Source organism: Salvelinus namaycush, unplaced genomic scaffold, assembly GCF_016432855.1.
Source record: "Salvelinus namaycush isolate Seneca unplaced genomic scaffold, SaNama_1.0 Scaffold85, whole genome shotgun sequence".
NCBI lineage: Eukaryota > Metazoa > Chordata > Actinopteri > Salmoniformes > Salmonidae > Salvelinus > Salvelinus namaycush.
This window is the reverse complement of record NW_024061586.1, coordinates 30,938-44,426: the sequence shown is the minus strand read 5'-3', so window position 1 is coordinate 44,426 and position 13,489 is coordinate 30,938. Positions and strand designations below refer to the sequence as shown.

Here is a 13,489-nt window from a genome sequence, read left to right as displayed (position 1 = left end):
AGCTGTACTGTTCAGTAGGATAATAGTAGACCAACCCAAGCTGTACTGTTCAGTAGGATAAAAGTAGACAAACCCAAGCTGTACTGGTCAGTAGGATAATAGTAGACCAACCCAAGCTGTACTGTTCAGTAGGATAATAGTAGACCAACCCAAGCTGTACTGTTCAGTAGGATAATAGTAGACCAACCCAAGCTGTACTGTTCAGTAGGATTATAGTAGACCAACCCAAGCTGTACTGTTCAGTAGGATAATAGTAGACCAACCCAAGCTGTACTGTTCAGTAGGATAAAAATAGACCAACCCAAGCTGTACTGTTCAGTAGGATAATAGTAGACCAACCCAAGCTGTACTGTTCAGTAGGATAATAGTAGACCAACCCAGGCTGTACTGTTCAGTAGGATAATAGTAGACCAACCCAAGCTGTACTGTTCAGTAAGATAATAGTAGACCAACCCAAGCTGTACTGTTCAGTAAGATAATAATAGACCAACCCAAGCTGTACTGTTCAGTAGGATAATAGTAGACCAACCCAAGCTGTACTGTTCAGTAGGATAATAGTAGACCAACCCAAGCTGTACTGTTCAGTAAGATAATAATAGGCCAACCCAAGCTGTACTGTTCAGTAGGACAATAGTAGACCAACCCAAGCTGTACTGTTCAGTAGGATAATAGTAGACCAACCCAAGCTGTACTGGTCAGTAGGATAATAGTAGACCAACACAAGCTGTACTGTTCAGTAGGATAATAGTAGACCAACCCAAGCTGTACTGGTCAGTAGGATAATAGTAGACCAACCCAAGCTGTACTGTTCAGTATGATACTAGTAGACCAACCCAAGCTGTACTGGTCAGTAGGATAATAGTAGACCAACCCAAGCTGTACTGTTCAGTAGGATAAAAGTAGACAAACCCAAGCTGTACTGGTCAGTAGGATAATAGTAGACCAACCCAAGCTGTACTGTTCAGTAGGATAATAGTAGACCAACCCAAGCTGTACTGTTCAGTAGGATAATAGTAGACCAACCCAAGCTGTACTGTTCAGTAAGATAATAGTAGACCAACCCAAGCTGTACTGTTCAGTAGGATAATAGTAGACCAACCCAAGCTGTACTGTTCAGTAGGATAATAGTAGACCAACCCAAGCTGTACTGTTCAGTAGGATAATAGTAGACCAACCCAAGCTGTACTGTTTAGTAGGATAATAGTAGACCAACCCAAGCTGTACTGTTCAGTAAGATAATAGTAGACCAACACAAGCTGTACTGTTCAGTAGGATAATAGTAGACCAACCCAAGCTGTACTGGTCAGTAGGATAATAGTAGACCAACCCAAGCTGTACTGTTCAGTAGGATAATAGTAGACCAACCCAAGCTGTACTGGTCAGTAGGATAATAGTAGACCAACCCAAGCTGTACTGTTCAGTAGGATAATAGTAGACCAACCCAAGCTGTACTGTTCAGTAGGATAATAGTAGACCAACCCAAGCTGTACTGTTCAGTAGGATAAAAGTAGACAAACCCAAGCTGTACTGTTCAGTGGGATAGTAGTAGACCAACCCAAGCTGTACTGGTCAGTAGGATAATAGTAGACCAACCCAAGCTGTACTGTTCAGTAGGATAATAGTAGACCAACCCAAGCTGTACTGTTCAGTAGGATAATAGTAGACCACCCCAAGCTGTACTGTTCAGTAGGATAATAGTAGGCCTTTTATTAAAACAGAGAACCTGAGTCATAAATTCACAGGTTTCATATTTTCAAAAAAAAATTCTAGGTTTTTGTTCTCAAATTCAGATGTTTTTAAACTTAATGGTTTGAAACCTGGACGTTTTTCTTCATACTGTATTATGAGGCATGTCTTAATTAACTTGCTTCAAAGTAGCCTATTGCCAAAATCCCACCATAGAAACGTAGAGGTAATTATTTTATAAAGACTTCCTCATTATGAGTTCTCCTGTTCTAATGGTTTTCTTTAAACTATGTTTCATTATCTGTCAGGCAAAGACATTATCCTAAATAATCACATTATCAACACATGATAGTTGTTGTATCTTTAAACCCCCTCCTCTTTCTAACTGATATTTCCATCTCTGTCCATGAAACCTCTTCCATGGGCCCTGTGCATTTTAGAACACGGTTTTCCCCCAAACTGCATGCTGGAACATTCAGGAGTAGGAACATTCAGGAGTAGGAACATTCAGGAGTAGGAACATTCAGGAGTAGGACCATTCGGGAGTAGGACCATTCAGGAGTAGGAACATTCAGGAGTAGGAACATTCAGGAGTAGGAACATTCAGGAGTAGGAACATTCAGGAGTAGGAACATTCAGGAGTAGGAACATTCAGGAGTAGGAACATTCAGGAGTAGGAACATTCAGGAGTAGGAACATTCAGGAGTAGGAACATTCAGGAGTAGGAACATTCAGGAGTAGGTCTACTGCCATGTGGACATTGCTGCTCCTACAGTGTGAAGACATAATAGTTGATCACCATTTGAAGCTGAACATTCTGATCTGTTCCATCAGCCCTATTAATTGATATGACGTAAACCTCCACTACAATACTTTGATATGTATCAGTGGGGATTAAGAAGTGACACAATGCCCACTGAAAAACAAGTGGTTTAACAGAGTATACCTGCGTATACCTTCCACTACACCACTGGTGTAGGCTACATTTAAAGAAATATACCTTTAATAAAATACAATTATCTGTTATTGGAATTAGTCAATATAGTCTGTTTAATGTAAATGGGTCTCTTGTGCTGGACAACGTGTTTAATACAGACTACTGATGACTCCTTACTCAACCCACTCCATTCACTGCAATGCAATACACAGTATATGGGATACTTATTGGCTAGTAGAGAGAAATATTTTCTACCTGTCTCAGCTAAGGTGGGATGGAAATACTCAGTAGGGTCTCTACTAACCAGATATGGTTGGTTTTGGAGTAGAGACGGGTAGGTGCACCTGATTCAGCTGCCCTGCGCGCCGGAAAAGCCCTACTGTTGTCATTCTGAAGCATTTCATGTGTCTGAATGTACAAACTGCCTCCCTTTTGGACCAGAGAGCAAATCAAGTGCACTATAGTTTTACCGCTGGCCAATGGGATGGCTCAGATTACCGTAACGCCATAAAACAAAGGTTTAAAACCAGGACAAGGGGAAACTGTCAACAACACAGCAAATAGCTGCTGTTTTCATGAGGAAGTTCATGTTCAACTTTTTTGTCAACACTGTCAACACTGTCAACACTGTCAGCACTATCAGCACTGTCAACACTGTCAGCACTGTCAATACTGTCAACACTGTCAGCACTGTCAATACTGTCAGCACTGTCAGCACTGTCAACACTGTCATCACTGTCAACACTGTCATACTGTCAGCACTGTCAATACTGTCAACACTGTCAACACTGTCAACACTGTCAGCACTGCCAACACTGCCAACACTGTCAGCACTGTCAACACTGTCATCACTGTCATCACTGTCAACACTGTCAACACTGTCAGCACTGTCAACACTGTCAGCACTGCCAACACTGCCAACACTGTCAGCACTGTCAATACTGTCAACACTGTCAGCACTGTCAATACTGTCAGCACTGTCAATACTGTCAACACTGTCAGCACTGTCAACACTGTCAGCACTGCCAACACTGCCAACACTGTCAACACTGTCAGCACTGTCAATACTGTCAGCACTGTCAACACTTTGTATTCAACACTGTCAACACTTTGTATTCATCACTTTTAGAAGGTATAAAATGAGCGTTCTTCCTGTTTCCTCTCAGCGCTACAACAATGAGCAGGAAAGTGTCTCTACAGGCTTGTGTTGTTGTTATTAGCAGCTTGGTTATTTTTAATATGGAGGAATATTAACTTTCTCTGTTCATAGCAGTAACATGAATTTGTTCCTGAGGCAGAAATAATGTGGTGAGACTGGAGTTTCTCCATCAGATGGAAGACTGTGTGTCTTTATGGTCAGAGTCACTGGAGGAAAGGAACAGAGGAGGGATGTTGAGAGGAGGACCCTCAGTCTGCTGCTCTCTCCGTCCTCTGAAACTGACCATCAGATGGAAGACTGTGTGTCTTTATGGTCAGAGTCACTGGAGGAAAGGACCAGAGGAGGGATGTTGAGAGGAGGACCCTCAGTCTGCTGCTCTCTCCGTCCGCTGAGACTGACCATCAGATGGAAGACTGTGTGTCTTTATGGTCAGAGTCACTGGAGGAAAGGACCAGAGGAGGAATGTTGAGAGGAGGACCCTCAGTCTGCTGCTCTCTCCGTCCGCTGAGACTGACCATCAGATGGAAGACTGTGTGTCTTTATGGTCAGAGTCACTGGAGGAAAGGACCAGAGGAGAGATGTTGAGAGGAGGACCCTCAGTCTGCTGCTCTCTCCGTCCGCTGAGACTGACCATCAGATGGAAGACTGTGTGTCTTTATGGTCAGAGTCACTGGAGGAAAGGACCAGAGGAGAGATGTTGAGAGGAGGACCCTCAGTCTGCTGCTCTCTCCGTCCTCTGAGACTGACCATCAGATGCAGGCCCCATCAGCCCTGTAAAATAAAAAGTGAATTATTTAAATGTATGCTCACTCAGCTGTGCCTCACAAGTAATACAACTATTACCGGTGTAATTATATAGCCTACCTCAACTATGGGCCGGCAGCCTTGCGAGGGTTAACACGTTTAAATGTCTTACTCACGTCGGCCAAGGAGAAGGAGAGGGGGGCCAGCAGCCTTGCGAGGGTTAACACGTTTAAATGTCTTACTCACGTCGGCCAAGGAGAAGGAGAGGGGGGGCCCGCAGTCCTTGTGAGGGTTAACACGTTTAAATGTCTTACTCACGTCGGCCAAGGAGAAGGAGAGGGGGGGCCCGGCAGCCTGGCGAGGGTTAACACATTTAAATGTCTTACTCACGTCGGCCAAGGAGAAGGAGAGGGGGGGCCCGCAGTCCTTGCGAGGGTTAACACGTTTAAATGTCTTACTCACGTCGGCCATGGAGAAGGAGAGGGGGGGCCCGCAGTCCTTGGTAGCGAGCCGCGTCGTTGGCATTGTATATCCTCAAAGCGGGCAAAGAAGGTGTTTAGCTTGTCTGGTGGCAAGATGTCGGTGTCTGTGACGTGATGGGTTTTCTTTTTGTAGTCCGTGATTGCCTGTAGACCCTGCCACATACGTCTCGTGTCTGGGCTGTTGAATTGCGACTTCATTTTGTCCCTATACCGACATTTCGCTTGTTTGATTGCCTTGCGGAGGGAATAACTACACTGTCTATATTCATCCATATTCCCCAACGTCTTTCCATGGTTGAATGTGGTGGTTCACGCTTTCAGTTTTGCACGAATGGTTTCCTGTTAGGGTTGGTTTTAATAGTCACAGTGGGTACAACATCTCCAATGCTCTTCCTAATAAACTCACTCACCGAGTCAGCGTATAAATCGATGTTATTGTCTGAGGCTTTACGGAACATTTCCCAGTCCACGTGACCAAAACAATTTTGAAATGTGTATTTCGATTGGTCAGACATTATATTTACATTATGTTTACACACATTAACCTTCACATGTTGACTACTTTTTGACCACCTAGTCTAATAGTACTGCCACACACCTAGATACTAGGTCCAAACTGATAGGAACTCAGGTCCCTCAGAAGAGAGGGTTACATGTATCTAAGGGAAAGTTCAACCTGGAGCCTACAGATTTCACTGTAGTTTGGTGTGAGTATGAAACATGATCACCCTCATATTACCCAGACCTAGTACAGTATTTCATCATCCTGTCAGCTAGTTAGATTTCATTTCCTTGATTCCTTGTGTCCTCCCTTTCCTCCTTTGGGTTTTGAGTAGGAGGCGAGGAGAGAGGACTCGAGTAATTAAAGGAAATGTAATTGCGATTTTCCCATAGAATGCGCCACAAATGGCACCCTATTCCCTATAAAGTGCACCACTACCCAAGTGCTTAGGTTAAACTTCACCAGAGCCATTAAACCATGCTGGTACTCCAGACACCTGTCTCCTGCTGCCCCCTAGGGGTTGGATGTCTAATTATGATTATCTAATGGGGCTGAAGGAGATGGCCTCCGGTTTACGATCCCGTAACCAATTGTGCTATTCTGTATGTTTTTTTCACGTTATTTTCACGTATTTTGTACATAATGTTTCTGCCACCATGTCTTATGACCGAAAATAGCTTCTTGATATTAGGGCAGCGATTACTCACCCCGTACTGGAGGAATTATTCTTCAACGAGTCGGACGGGAAGGATTTACTCCAGACACCCGGCAAAGCCCTCATCCCCGTCAGTGGCCGGAGGAAAAGTCGGCGGTATCGTGGACAACAGTCCGGGTGCCTTGTCAGTGGGGTTTGTAAACCAACCCGGATGTAATATAATTCTGGCCACATGTTGACACAGTGGCGCTTTTCCATGTAGAGGGACGTACACTCTGTAAACAGGAATGACAAGCTAAAGTTATCTAGTTAGACACAGAAATGTACGTTCAGCCTGTTCATTATTTCAGTCCGAGTTGACTTATCTTACGAAGTCAGCATGGTTTAACATAGTTCCTTTCGTTGTTGACCTCGACATTGTTGCTGGATGGATACTTTCATAGCTAACATGCTGGCGCTGCTAGCTAGCTAATGCTAACGGCGCTAGCTAACCTCATATCTGGATGCCTTGCTCTAGTTCCCGAGAGAGCAGCATACTGGTAAGTCAACTTTGCTTTCAAACTTTAATCATCTGTAAAGTTCTTTTTACATGCAATCATACAAGCTAGATATATATTTTGTTAAAAAGCCTGTTGTCATTCATTAGTTGTTTCTTTGGAGCTAGCTAAGCTATCACTACCTAGCTGGGTGGATAATGTGATGTACAGTAACCTTACAGTATTACTGAATGACAACAATATAGCCTTGTCACTACTAGTTGATATGGGGTGTAGTAGACTATAGTACAACATTACTAAATGATAACAACGTAGCCTTGTGACCAGCTAGTAGTTGGTTGATATGGGGTGCAGTAGACTACAGTACAACATTACTAAATGATAACAACGTAGCCTTGTGACCAGCTAGTAGTTGGGTTGATATGGGGTGCAGTAGACTACAGTACAACATTACTAAATGATAACAACGTAGCCTTGTGACCAGCTAGTAGTTGGTTGATATGTGGTGCAGTAGACTACAGTACAACATTACTAAATGATAACAACGTAGCCTTGTGACCAGCTAGTAGTTGGTTGATATGGGGTGCAGTAGACTACAGTACAACATTACTAAATGATAACAACGTAGCCTTGTGACCAGCTAGTAGTTGGTTGATATGGGGTGTAGTAGACTACAGTACAACATTACTAATGAAAGTAGCCTTGCTACAGTACAACATTACTAATGATAACAACGTAGCCTTGTGACCAGCTAGTAGTTGGTTGATATGGGGTGTAGTAGACTACAGTACAACATTACTAAATGATAACAACGTAGCCTTGTGACCAGCTAGTAGTTGGTTGATATGGGGTGCAGTAGGCTACAGTACAACATTACTAAATGATAACGTAGCCTTGTGACCAGCTAGTAGTTGGTTGATATGGGGTGTAGTAGACTACAGTACAACATTACTAAATGATAACAACGTAGCCTTGTGACCAGCTAGTAGTTGGTTGATATGGGGTGCAGTAGACTACAGTACAACATTACTAAATGATAACAACGTAGCCTTGTGACCAGCTAGTAGTTGGTTGATATGGGGTGCAGTAGGCTACAGTACAACATTACTAAATGATAACAACGTAGCCTTGTGACCAGCTAGTAGTTGGTTGATATGGGGTGCAGTTTAGTTTCATGATTTAGAATGTGAGATGTAATCTACACCTCCATTAGGCTGATAGAAATCCTCATGATTTAGAATGTGAGATGTAATCTACACCTCCATTAGGCTGATAGAAATCCTCATGATTTAGAATGTGAGATGTAATCTACATCTCCATTAGGCTGATAGAAATCCTCATGATTTATTTAGTTTCATGATTTAGAATGTGAGATGTAATCTACACCTCCATTAGGCTGATAGAAATCCTCATGATTTAGTTTCATGATTTAGAATGTGAGATGTAATCTACACCTCCATTAGGCTGATAGAAATCCTCATGATTTAGTTTGATGATTTAGAATGTGAGGTGTAATCTACCCCTCCATTAGGCTGATAGAAATCCTCATGATTTAGTTTGATGATTTAGAATGTGAGATGTAATCTACACCTCCATTAGGCTGATAGAAATCCTCATGATTTAGTTTCATGATTTAGAATGTGAGATGTAATCTACACCTCCATTAGGCTGATAGAAATCCTCATGATTTAGTTTCATGATTTAGAATGTGAGATGTAATCTACACCTCCATTAGGCTGATAGAAATCCTCATGATTTAGTTTCATGATTTAGAATGTGAGATGTAATCTACACCTCCATTAGGCTGATAGAAATCCTCATGATTTAGAATGTGAGATGTAATCTACATCTCCATTAGGCTGATAGAAATCCTCATGATTTATTTAGTTTGATGATTTAGAATGTGAGCGTCATTATTTTTATGACACTTTCTCCTTCTGAACTTGTAATGTTTGTAGGACGGCTGTAGTTTTGTGACTTTGATCAAGAGCTGCTGCTCACTGATTGGACAGATCCAACACAGTTACACCTCTGACCCGGCCAAAACATCAGCTGTGTGGTGTCAGATATCACAGGTTAACACTTGATCTGATTGGATCTAGGCAATACACTCATTCACTCTGTTTAGTTTTGGATTATTGTCAGGTCAGAAAATTATGCCTCTCTCTTTCAGATCTGCCTGACAGCCTCACCCAGAAGACACTGGGCCTATCCAGACTGACCAAGCAGAGATGGGTGGCTGACAGCCTCACCCAGAAGACACTGGGCCTATCCAGACTGACCAAGCAGAGATGGGTGGCTGACAGCCTCACCCAGAAGACACTGGGCCTATCCAGACTGACCAAGCAGAGATGGGTGGCTGACAGGGATATAAAACACAACACACATTATCCACAATGTAAATACGTTGTAATTACTTGTTTATTTAATGTTTGCTGCATTTTATTTGAGGATTGGAGATATCTACTCCTTCATATCCATTCTCAATATCTACATAATTACTCTCCATATCTATCAAAGGGTGATTGATAATATTGTAAAAGACGACGGCTTAATGTTTACAGTTTGAGGAAATTATGCGTGCTTTTTATCTAAGTTGACAACGTGTTGGTTCCACTTTTCTAGGCTGCGTTATTTACTTAACAAATAAGAAACACTTAAAATGTGAATGTATAAAATTAAGATATTATAATTAGAAGACAGCCGTAGACAGAAGTCAAAGATCAACATACAACTGATGTCTCTCCTGAGTTCTGAACAAAAGAAAGACAGCATCTTATATAGATCACCCCTCATGGTGTCAAACCCTGCATGTGCAGCTAAAATAACAAGTTATTCTCAACACAAGGTTTCTGAGAATCTGTCTCAGCAGTATGTAAATCTGCCCTTGTTTCAGAGAAAAACAGACGCTGTCTCTCTGTGTCTCTCTGTCACCCTCAGTCCCTTTTCTCACCTCTTCTCACAGACGCTGTCTCTCTGTGTCTCTCTGTCACCCTCAGTCCCTTTTCTCACCTCTTCTCACAGACGCTGTCTCTCTGTGTCTCTCTGTCACCCTCAGTCCCTTTTCTCACCTCTTCTCACAGACGCTGTCTCTCTGTGTCTCTATCACCCTCAGTCCCTTTTCTCACCTCTTCTCACAGACGCTGTCTCTCTGTGTCTCTGTCACCCTCAGTCCCTTTTCTCACCTCTTCTCACAGACGCTGTCTCTCTGTGTCTCTCTGTCACCCTCAGTCCCTTTTCTCACCTCTTCTCACAGACGCTGTCTCTCTGTGTCTCTCTGTCACCCTCAGTCCCTTTTCTCACCTCTTCTCACAGACGCGGGGCTGCGGGTTTTGGCAGAGAGCTACACACAGAGAGGCCTCCATATTCAGCTATACAGTGAGCATAAGTACAATGGCACGTAAGCAAATGAATAACATAATCAATGGTGGGGGTCTTTAGAAGATCCCCAAAATCAACTTTAACCCTTCACATGCCTCCCTCTCTCACACACACACATTAGACCCAATGTAAATAAATTGTAATAACTGGTTTCTTTTACGCTCCATTTTATTTGAGGAAAACATCTGCAATAAAGTACATTGACAGTTAAAACAATGTCTTTGGTTTATTGGATATTTCTCTGAATACAATGTGTGACCAGAAGGAAGTCGGCAGACCTGCAACCCTTGGACTGTGTAGGTTTTGTCATCTGGAGCTGAAAAATACAGAGATGGGGAGGAAGAGTGCAGTTTACAGGTTTATCATTAGTAACAGACACAATTCTAGAATGAATTCATATTAGAATATATTACATTATAGTGACCAATAGTTACTGTATTGTGACTGTTTAGTCATAGTTACTGTATTGTGATTGTTTAGTTACTGTATTGTGATTGTTTTGTCAGTTACTGTATTGTGATTGTTTAGTCAGTTACTGTATTGTGATTGTTTAGTCATAGTTACTGTATAGTAGTTACTGCATTGATCATTCTGTGATCTGTTCGGGGAAGAGACTGGTCATTACGTGATCTGGTCAGGGAAGAGACTGGTCATTATGTGATCTGTTCAGGGAAGAGACTGATCATTACGTGATCTGTTCAGGGAAGAGACTGATCATTATGTGATCTGTTCAGGGAAGAGACTGGTCATTATGTGATCTGTTCAGGGAAGAGACTGGTCACATTGCAAGATTCATTTGTAGATTATTTTGCATGTATAACGTTTTATCCTTTTTAAAGGAGAGAGGGCTGACAGACTAACATGCAGTCAACTGAATATCTTTTCATTACTGACCTCTCACCAGTGATGTCATCATAACCAGTAACCTGCTCCTCTCTTGTCCCAGCCCAGCCTGACCCTGACATATAGCATCAGGCCTGTTGAGTTGACTTGGGTAACAGACCTCTAGCTTCTACACCACATCCCCCCTTCTCCTGCTCTAACATGAGACCTCATCAGTACTCATTTTGGGTGCTGGTACTGTTTATATTGAGGTGCTGGAACATTAAGCCAATATTCTATAAGAGGTGAACTCAAGCAGTAGAAAGTTAGAGGTGATATTATAGGACACACTATGTGTAACTTTGCTGCTCTGTCAGCAGTTTCCTGTGGAGTTTTTCAGTTTGTGGTAGTGTGTTCAACCACTGATCCAAGATAAGTTGCAAAGAAGTTTATCTCACATCATTGAAGTTAGGACGTAATGAGATAGAAGCAGTAGACAGAGCTGATATTATAGCACACACTACAGTTGAAGTCTGAAGTTTACATACACCTTAGCCAAATACATTTAAACTCAGTTTTTCACAATTCCTGACATATAACCACTTTATTTTAAGAATGTGAAATGTCAGAATAATAGGAGAGTGATTTATTTCATATTTTATTTATTTCATCACATTCCCAGTGGGTCAGAAGTTTACATACATTCAATTAGTATTTGGTAGCATTGCCTTTAAATTGTTTAACTTGGGTCAAACGTTTCAGGTAGCCTTCCACAAGCTTCCTACAGTAAGTTGGGTGAATTTTGGCCCATTCCTCCTGACAGAGCTGGTGTAACTGAGTCAGGTTTGTAGGCCTCCTTGCTCGCACACATTTTTTCACTTCTGTCCACAAATTTTCTATAGGATTGAAGTCAGAGCTTTGTGATGGCCACTCCAATACCTTGACTTTGTTGTCCTTAAGCCATTTTGCCACAACTTTGGAAGCATGCTTGGGGTCATTGTCCACTTGGAAGACCCATTTGCGACCAAGCTTTAACTTCCTGACTAATGTCTTGAGATGTTGCTTCAATATATCACCATAATTTTCTTTCCTCATGATGCCATCTATTTTGTGAAGTGCAATAGTCCCTCCTGCAGCAAAGCACCCCCACAACATGATGCTGACACCCCCGTGCTTCATGGTTGGGATGGTGTTCTTCAGATTGCAAGCCTCCCCCTTTTTCCTCCAAACATCACGATGGTCATTATGGCCAAACAGTTCTATTTTTGTTTCATCAGACCAGAGGACATTTCTCCAAAAAGTACGATCTTTGTCCCCATGTGCAGTTGCAAACTGTCTGGCTTTTTAATGGCGGTTTTGGAGCAGTGGCTTCTTCCTTGCTGAGCGGCCATTCAGGTTATGTCGACATAGGACTCATTTTACTGTGGATATAGATACTTTTGTACCTGTTTCCTCCAGCATCTTCACAAGGTCATTTTCTGTTGTTCTGGGATTGATTTGTACTTTTCGCACCAAAGTACGTTTATCTCTAGGAGACAGAACGCGTCTCCTTCCTGAGCGGTATGACGGCTGCGTGGTCCCATGGTGTTTATACTTGCGTACTGTTGTTTGTACAGATGAACGTCGTACCTTCAGGCGTTTGGAAGTTGCTCCCAAGGATGAACCAGACTTGATGAACCAGACTTTACAATTTATTTTCTGAGGACTTGGCTGATTTCTTTTGATTTTCCCATGATGTCAAGCAAAGAAATACTGCGTTTGAAGGTAGGCCTTGAAATACATCCACAGGTACACCTCCAATTGACTCAAATGATGTCAATTAGCCTATCAGAAGCTTCTAAAGCCATAACATCATTTTCTGGAATTTCCCAAGCTGTTTAAATGCACAGTCAACTTAGTGTATGTAATCTTCTGACCCACTGGAACTGTGATACAATGAATTGTAAGTGAAATAATCTGTCTGTAAACAATTGTTGGAAACATTACCAGTGTCATGCACAAAGTAGATGTCCTTACCTACTTGCCAAAACTGTAGTTTGTTAACAAAAAATTTGTGGAGTGGTTGAAAAATGTGTTTTAATGACTTCAACCTAAGTGTATGTAAACTTCTGACATCAACTGTATGTGTAACTTTGCTGCTCTGTCAGCAGTTTCCTGTGGGGTTTTTCAGAACAGATCCGTTTGCTCTATTTAGCTGAGTTCAACCACTGATCTAAGAAAAGGTTTCCACAGCATTGAAATAAGGAAGTAATGAGAGACAAGTCATAGGGTTTAACTGATCTTATCTGCTTAAAAGTTTGTCACATCATAGAAGTCAGGAAGTAATGATATAGAAGTCATATAGCCTCGCAGTATTTTCCACTCTTCAGTCCTCTACATGACAGTAGTCTTGTTTCGCTCAGCGTAGCCCCAGTTAGAGACAGATATGATACCTGCAGTGATACTGATGACCCTGTTGTGGAGCACAGGTAGGATGCTGTTATACTAATATACACTTGTGACAGTTACTGAGATATGTTTTGATATTGTAAGATATGTTACCATTTGCAGGGCTAGTAAAAGAACATGCAACTGGAAGCAGACAGTAAAAATGTGTCTCAAAGCAGGACAATGATGTGATCACC

The 13,489-nt window shown here is 42.0% G+C and overlaps 2 long non-coding RNA genes across 2 annotated transcripts; one reads left to right on the top strand and one right to left on the bottom strand.

The window, feature by feature from the left end:
- Positions 1-2,716: 2,716 nt before the first annotated feature.
- On the bottom strand, positions 2,717-6,252 carry LOC120043060. Its single transcript, XR_005476310.1, has 2 exons — positions 6,218-6,252; positions 2,717-4,553 (listed from the first exon to the last, which is right to left on the bottom strand). It is a non-coding gene; the product is annotated as an uncharacterized LOC120043060 (long non-coding RNA).
- On the top strand, positions 6,202-10,256 carry LOC120043058. Its single transcript, XR_005476309.1, has 2 exons — positions 6,202-6,704; positions 8,836-10,256. It is a non-coding gene; the product is annotated as an uncharacterized LOC120043058 (long non-coding RNA).
- Positions 10,257-13,489: the final 3,233 nt, after the last annotated feature.